The following is a 7,029-nucleotide window of genomic DNA, read 5'->3' on the forward strand; positions in this document are numbered from 1 at the left end:
ATTTCTTAGGTTAATCCGTATAAGGCTGTGTCTACTCCTACTTTGGCGAGATGGGTAAGAAATGTGATGGTCAAGGCAGGGGTGGATATTAGTGTTTTTGGGTCCCATTAGGTAAGAGGGGCTATGGCTAGTAAGGCCTTTGTTAAAGGTTTTAGTTTGGGCGGAATTTTAAAGGCAGCAGATTGGTCAAATGACTCGACTTTTCGTAAGTTTTACTTTAAGCCTGTGGAAAATGTTTTAAGTAAGGTTTTGGAAGAACTTTGAACATGCATAATGTTGGCCTCCGGGCCTTTGACATAAAATGCAGATTTTCCACAGTTTTAATGTAAAGAAAATCATGATTTTATTAAAAAAGGCACGGAGGCTAATATTATCCCTCCGCTGTGCCCGCCCTGTAATTAATTTTGTTTGATTTATTTTGAAGGATGAAGCTGAAGAAGTGGATGGAGAGGATGTTCAAGGATGGAAAGAAGAAGTCGAAGAGGAGTTTAAGGAAGTTTGGAGTCGGTGGAATTTATTTATGGACTTGTTATTTATTGTTTTTACACATTCGCAGTCACAAAAGAGGAAGATGGCTTCTGTTATGTTATGTTATGTTATGGAGCTTTTATATAGCGTGCAGCTACTCACAGGGAGTGTCCCGACGCTTTCCACCCTCAACTCATAATGAAATAACACAACACAGCTAAAAACAGGCAACAAAAACGGAACAAAAGCAACAGTGAGCAGTAAAAAACACACTAAGAGTTAAAAAGCCAGGTCTTCAGGCCCCTCCTAAACTGGAGTAAATTAACAGTACTCCGCAGAGAGAATGGAAGCTGATTCCAAAGCTGGGGGGCTCTGCAGCCAAAAGACCGCCCTCCCGCACGAGCCTTCCTCACCCGTGGAACCACAGCTCTGCAAAGAGCTTCCGAACGGAGAGAGCGCGCCGGACGATAGAAAGTCAGTCTCCTCTGCAGGTATCCCGCTCCTGAACCATGCAGAGCCTTGTGCATCAGGGTCAGGGATTTGAACTGGATCCTCTTCCTGATGGGGAGCCAATGGAGCGACTGGAGCAACCCAGACGCTCGAGCTCGTCTCCCTAGACCAAAAATCGCCCGGGCAGCAGAGTTCTGCACCACTTGAAGGCGCTGGACCAGATAGTCGGGAAGGCCAAGAAACAGAGCATTGGCATAATCTAGCCTCGACCCGACTAGAGCCTGCACTGTAGTCCTCCTATGCTCCTCAGATAACAGAGGCAGAAATTTGCGGAGCATTTTCAATAGTCCGTAGCAGGTGCCGGCCAGGCCAAGGATGTGAGTGCGGAGCGACAGCTGATTGTCGAGCTTGACGCCCAGGTTTTTGGCCACCACTGAGGACTGTACAGGAGGACTCATGTCGGACGGCCACCAATGCTGCCATTCCGGATCGGCAACGCAACCAAAAAAAAGAATCTCAGACTTTCCCGAGTTGGCCCTCAGACCGTTCCGCTGGAACCAGTCGAAGACCAGCGCAAGGCAGTCCCGGACTCTCTCTCCCACAAACTCTTGGTCTTTCCCGCATGTGAAGAGGAGTTGCGTGTCGTCGGCATAAGAGACGATCTGGGCCCCATACGCCTCCACCAAGGCCGCCAGAGGGGACATAAAGATGTTAAATAATGTGGGGCTCAACACAGAACCCTGTGGAACCCCAACTCCCAATGGCGGCATCTCGGCGGAGCTCTGGGAGACCCAGACCGTCTGGCGGCGGCCTTCCAGGAAAGAAGTAAACCACCTCAGCACCGTCCCCCTCAGGCCGATGTCATAGAGCCTGGATAGAAGCGTCTTGTGGGGGACGGTGTCGAAAGCCGCCGAGAGATCTAACATGACCAGCATGGCCCTGCCGCCGGCATCGAAAGTCTCCCTGATGATCTCAGTCACCTCAATCAGAGCAGTTTCCGTACTAAAATTAGGTCGGAAGCCCGATTGAGATGGATGGAGCAGATTATTGGCTTCCAAAAAACTAGAAAGGGCGCCGTGAGCATGTTTTTCCGTCAGCTTCGCTAGTGCAGGTAACAACGAGATAGGCCTGTAGTTCGCCAGGACTTCGGTGTCAAGGCCCGGTTTTTTTAGGAGGGGGATCACCATCGCTCTTTTCCAAGAGCTAGGGACCCGCCCCTCCCTCAGGGAGGCATTGAGGATAGGGTTGACTAAGGGGTTCACCACTGCCGCCATCCCGGCCAAAAATTTGGCGGGCAGGGATCAAGTGGCGAGCCAGATTTGAGGTTGGCCAACAACATAAGAGAGGCCTCACTGGAAACAGTGGGGAAGTCGGACAGCACTGCCACCGAAGTATGCGGCAGTCCAGAGGCCGACTTCACACCGCTCCCTCCGTCCGGTTCCTCCACGAAGGTGGCCTGAATGGCCTTGATCTTATTTGTGAAGAAACCAGCTAGATCGCAGGCCCAAGCGTCCGCCGAAGCTGGAGGGGGCGGACGGGAGCTGGGGATCGTAAACTCCTTCACAATAGTAAAGATCTCCTTAGAGGAGTTCGCGGATGCCTCTATCCTCCTAGCCAGGTAAACCCTCTTGGCACCGAGAATGTCCCGATGGTAGGCCTTCAACACCGCCTTATAGGCAAGTTTAGTCTCCCCATCGTATGCAAGGCGCCAGGCCCTCTCAGCCACCTTGCACTGCCTACGAGCCACACGGAGCGCCTCCGTAAACCACGGGGCAGAATGCTTGGAGTATTATACATGTTCTAAGTTCTGGAATGTTTTGGTAATATTCTAAGTTCTATAGTGTTGTTGCTGCTGTGTTTGGGCAGGAATAAAAGGGATATGCATAATATTAGCCTCCGTGCCTTTTTTAATAAAATCATGATTTTCTTTACATTAAAACTGTGGAAAATCTGCATTTGCGTATGTAAGAAATGATTGATGCGTTTATTGATGGCTTGACTGGTCTTCTGAATGTGCATTTAAATATGGCTATTTTAAAACGTGTTTAATGTGGTTGTTGACAAGCTTCAAACTAGACAAATGGAAACATCCAGACACAATGGCTAGGCGTATGCACTAAACAAACATGAATAATATACTCATTGTATAAAATGGATGGAAGTACGATGCTACCATTAACGCATGTGTTGAATTGAAGATGGACACTTCAATGTAGGTTGTAATGTAGTTTAATCCTTAAGCAAGCAGGTACACAGCTGACAGGTAGTCAGTCAGCGTCAACAAGAACCAGTAGAACACATAGAGGAAAGTGGAACACAGTACAGTACATTCTAAGGAATGTGGAATGTGCACAGTTAAAGATAAATTACATATTGCACAACATAACACATCCCCTTTGGAACGCAAAAACAAAAACATAAAAATGATCATAACAAGCATCATCCCTTTCCTTTGAACAAAAAAAAAAAAAAAAACAATACATCTTTTATAGTGGAAAACTTTCAGATATGTAATCAGCCAACCAAACAGGAGGCCTTCTTTCACGTCTAGAATTCCTGTTAGAGCTGAAAGTTTCCTGACCAGCACAACCTGAGACAGGAAGACTGGGAACTGTCAAACTAGTCAAAGCATCTTGATCAGCTAAACCTGAAACACTAGGAACAGCTAAGTTAGAGCTAGCAGCATTCCTACTGGAGACGTTAGCATTAGATGACACAGAAGAAGTTGAACCCATCAAATCCTCCAAGTCAAACAAATTAGAGGATTTACTGAAAGAGTGCAAAGGAACAGAATTAGATAAATTGTTTTTGTTAAAGGAATCCAAAGGATCAGAAGAATTGTTTTTGTTAACACCTTAGCTGCTTCGCAAATATCCCTCCCCAGTGCTGCGCTGTCCATTGGAACTAGTGCTGAATGGACGTCCAATGGTCGTGCCCAGCACTGGGGAGGTAGCGCTCGTGACGACCGTTGGCCGTCAGCAGCGCTTAATAGGTTAAGAGAATCCAAAGGATCACAACATTTAGCAATTCTTTTAAGATTCCACACCCGTCCATCAGTAAGACAAACAGAATTGTTCATTACTTCCACAACTTGCATAGGCTCATAAAAACGACTTTCCTCCTTCGGAGTTTTGCCAGGTTTTTTGACTCTTACCCACTGACCAATAACAATGTCAACATTTTTAACATTGTGCTTTGAATCATACCAAATTTTACCCTTTAGGTGCGAGGCATGACTCTTTTCTTTTACAAGGTCTTCAGACCAATTAACAACATTGGATTTGAACAACCACCCAGGAGAGAATTTTGTTAGAGGATTTCTACCACGCATAAGAACAAAAGGAGGAAACCCCGTTGCATCACAAATAGAGGTTCTGTAAGACCAAACCATTTTTAATACCTGAGTTTCCCAATCCTTGTTACTAGCAGACATCTGAATGGTGTTTTTAATGACTCGGTTGAAGCGCTCAACCATGCCGTTGCTGTTGGGGTTATACAAAGCAGTGGTTTTGTGCCTGATACCTAATCTATCAAAGTACTCTTTAGCTTTACTGGACATAAACTGAACTCCATTGTCACTTAATAAAACAAAAGGAATGCCTTCTAAAGTGAAAGAATTGTCCAAGAACTGTAAAACAGTATCAGTATCAGCTCTGTTAACAATCTACCATAAACACATGAAAGGTGCTCACTGCCCAATAACTCGAAGTCCATAGAGAAATGTTCAAAAGCGCCTGCAGATACTCCGTAGTGTCGTCTCTGCTTGTAGATAACAAAGGATTAAATTAATTCTTTTTTTTAAAAAAAAAGTAGAGTATCCCGATCGTCGCCACTTGTTGAATTGAAGATGGACACTTCAATGTAGGTTGTAATGTAGTTTAATCCTTAAGCAAGCAGGTACACAGCTGACAGGTAGTCAGTCAGCGTCAACAAGAACCAGTAGAACACATAGAGGAAAGTGGAACACAGTACAGTACATTCTAAGGAATGTGGAATGTGCACAGTTAAAGATAAATTACATATTGCACAACATAACAGCATGTCACCCCGACTCGCTTAGTTTACATTTTTCAGGGTGCACGGTATCGGAACCCGTTGGCAGTTAGTCGTCAAAGAGTGGGAGAAGCCAGGTTGAAGCCTGTGACTAGGGGAGCAAGATAACGTGGTCGGCGCTCCGTTTAAACAATGACTGCTTATTACAGTTCCTCTTTATCGTTTATATTTGCCCTGCTTATGTACCAAACATCAACTAATGAATAACATCAACACGTAGGAGAAATGTGTATAGGCGAAACAAGCTTTATCGGGTTTCGGAGAATGCGACTTGCTTACAGGTAGCCTGTACAGCGCGTCAGTCTTATTGCAAGCAGGTGGCTGGTACCGCAAGTCGTGAGTTACAGTCTAATCCGGTAATAATAACCGACAGGAGATGGCGGTTCTTCTGAGTCGAACGATTTTAACATTCAGTGAAATAATAAGCATAACAGGAACTCAGGCGTTTGACAGTTTCGGCAAAGAAAAACAAAAGCAGCATGCATCAAAAAACGAAACCGCTCAATCACGTTTCAACTCCGAGCTTAAATAGCGCAATCAAGATGATCGCCTGCCCACTACTTACACGGACTGTCAGTAAAATCAGCAAAATATCCGCCATTTGTAGATGAGTTCAGAACAGCTGGCACATCTCTGTAATGTTTTGTTTAGCATTTCCGGGATGAAGAATAACCAATCCCACGGCTGAACACATCATGTGTAAAATGGCCTACGATTGGAGCTTTGAGGGCTTTTTATCCAATCCAAGTGTGACTTATGAATTCCGAAGTACTGATTGGGTGCGGAGGCTACACAGTTCCTGTTCAAGTCCTCCTCCGAAAGTTGGCATATTATTACTTCCAAACCTGGGCTTGGTGTGGGTACTTTAGAAGTTAGTCGGTTGAGTACGAGGTGCACTGGGCTGCTGCTGCATACAGTTAATTCCGGGTATCCAGAGTTAGCGATGCTAGGGCACACGGGCTTTAAACGGGGCGCATTTAAGTGGGTGAACTTTAAAAGGGCGTGGCCTTTGTAATAAAGATCGTGCCTTAAATTAAACTACATTTTGGTGATTTGCACTGTCTATGAACCAACCGGTGTTTTTGTGCCTCTCTGAGCTTTCGGGTACTGTACCCAGATCTACATAGCACGACAGAAATACACCTAACAACAGCAAAGACTAGTGACTTTGTCAATGGTTGTTAGCAGTTTAAGATTGAGTTATAAGAATTTTTTTGTAACTAATGTTGTAAATGTTTTTATTCTGAAATTATGAAAGTGAATTAAACATTACAGGGGCCTATAAAATGGATGAGGGTGGTCAAAGGGTCATAACGGAACCAATTGTATTCACTATTAGAACTGTATGCTCTTTTTCTCTCCACATCTCCTTGATTGTATAGCTTACACCCCAACTCTACTCTCCAGCACCCCCTTTTCACTCTCCTGAATGCTGTTCTACAATTCACCACCCCTGACACAAAATAAACCTACTCGCCCGTAAGCACAGCATTTTCTTTTAAAATCTCCTTGTCAATATTTTGACATTAGTGAACTTCACGCTCATTTGCACAAAGTCACAATTGCATCTGAAAAACGTGTAATGTAATGTAAATCAAAGGAGAGTAACCCTTATGTGTCAAGGGAACAGGGTATGTAAAGCAAAACAAATAAAGAAAGTTCCCTTGAGTCCCTAGTTTCTTAATTCGGACTGGACAGTCCACTATAGAGATAATAAACATATATGTGACCCGCAAGCATTCAATTACTTCAGACTTCCATGGAACCATCAAAAAGAGCACTTAAAAAAAAAGTGTCCATTGCTTCTGTGCACTATGCCGATAGGCCAAGGATTGAATGACCATGTATACTACCACCTTTCTGAGTCACTGACAGGTGCTATGAAACAGCCGCGGCCCGTGGAGGGAGTTCGGTGGGGCAGGGAGGCGGTACGAATGAGGGGCAGGGTGGGGGGTGGTAAACAACGGAATATGGATGATTGCAGGTCAGTAAACAATTTAATAATTACAACGAATTTCGGAGCACACCCTGCATCGCAAAATGTGATGCAGCACGCGC

At 44.8% G+C, this 7,029-nt stretch overlaps 1 protein-coding gene across 2 annotated transcripts in view; it reads right to left on the bottom strand.

Annotated features, from left to right (window-relative positions):
* ZFYVE27 (zinc finger FYVE-type containing 27) overlaps positions 1 to 5,646 on the bottom strand; it is a 362,081-nt gene extending 356,435 nt beyond the window's left edge. For both annotated transcript variants that reach the window (XM_086922616.1, XM_086922614.1), the window contains exon 1: positions 5,537 to 5,646. The gene's annotated coding sequence lies outside the window, so the exon portion shown is untranslated. The remainder of the gene's footprint in view (positions 1 to 5,536) is intronic.
* Positions 5,647 to 7,029: the final 1,383 nt, after the last annotated feature.

The sequence above is a fragment of the Lissotriton vulgaris genome, chromosome 5, assembly GCF_964263255.1.
Source record: "Lissotriton vulgaris chromosome 5, aLisVul1.2, whole genome shotgun sequence".
NCBI lineage: Eukaryota > Metazoa > Chordata > Amphibia > Caudata > Salamandridae > Lissotriton > Lissotriton vulgaris.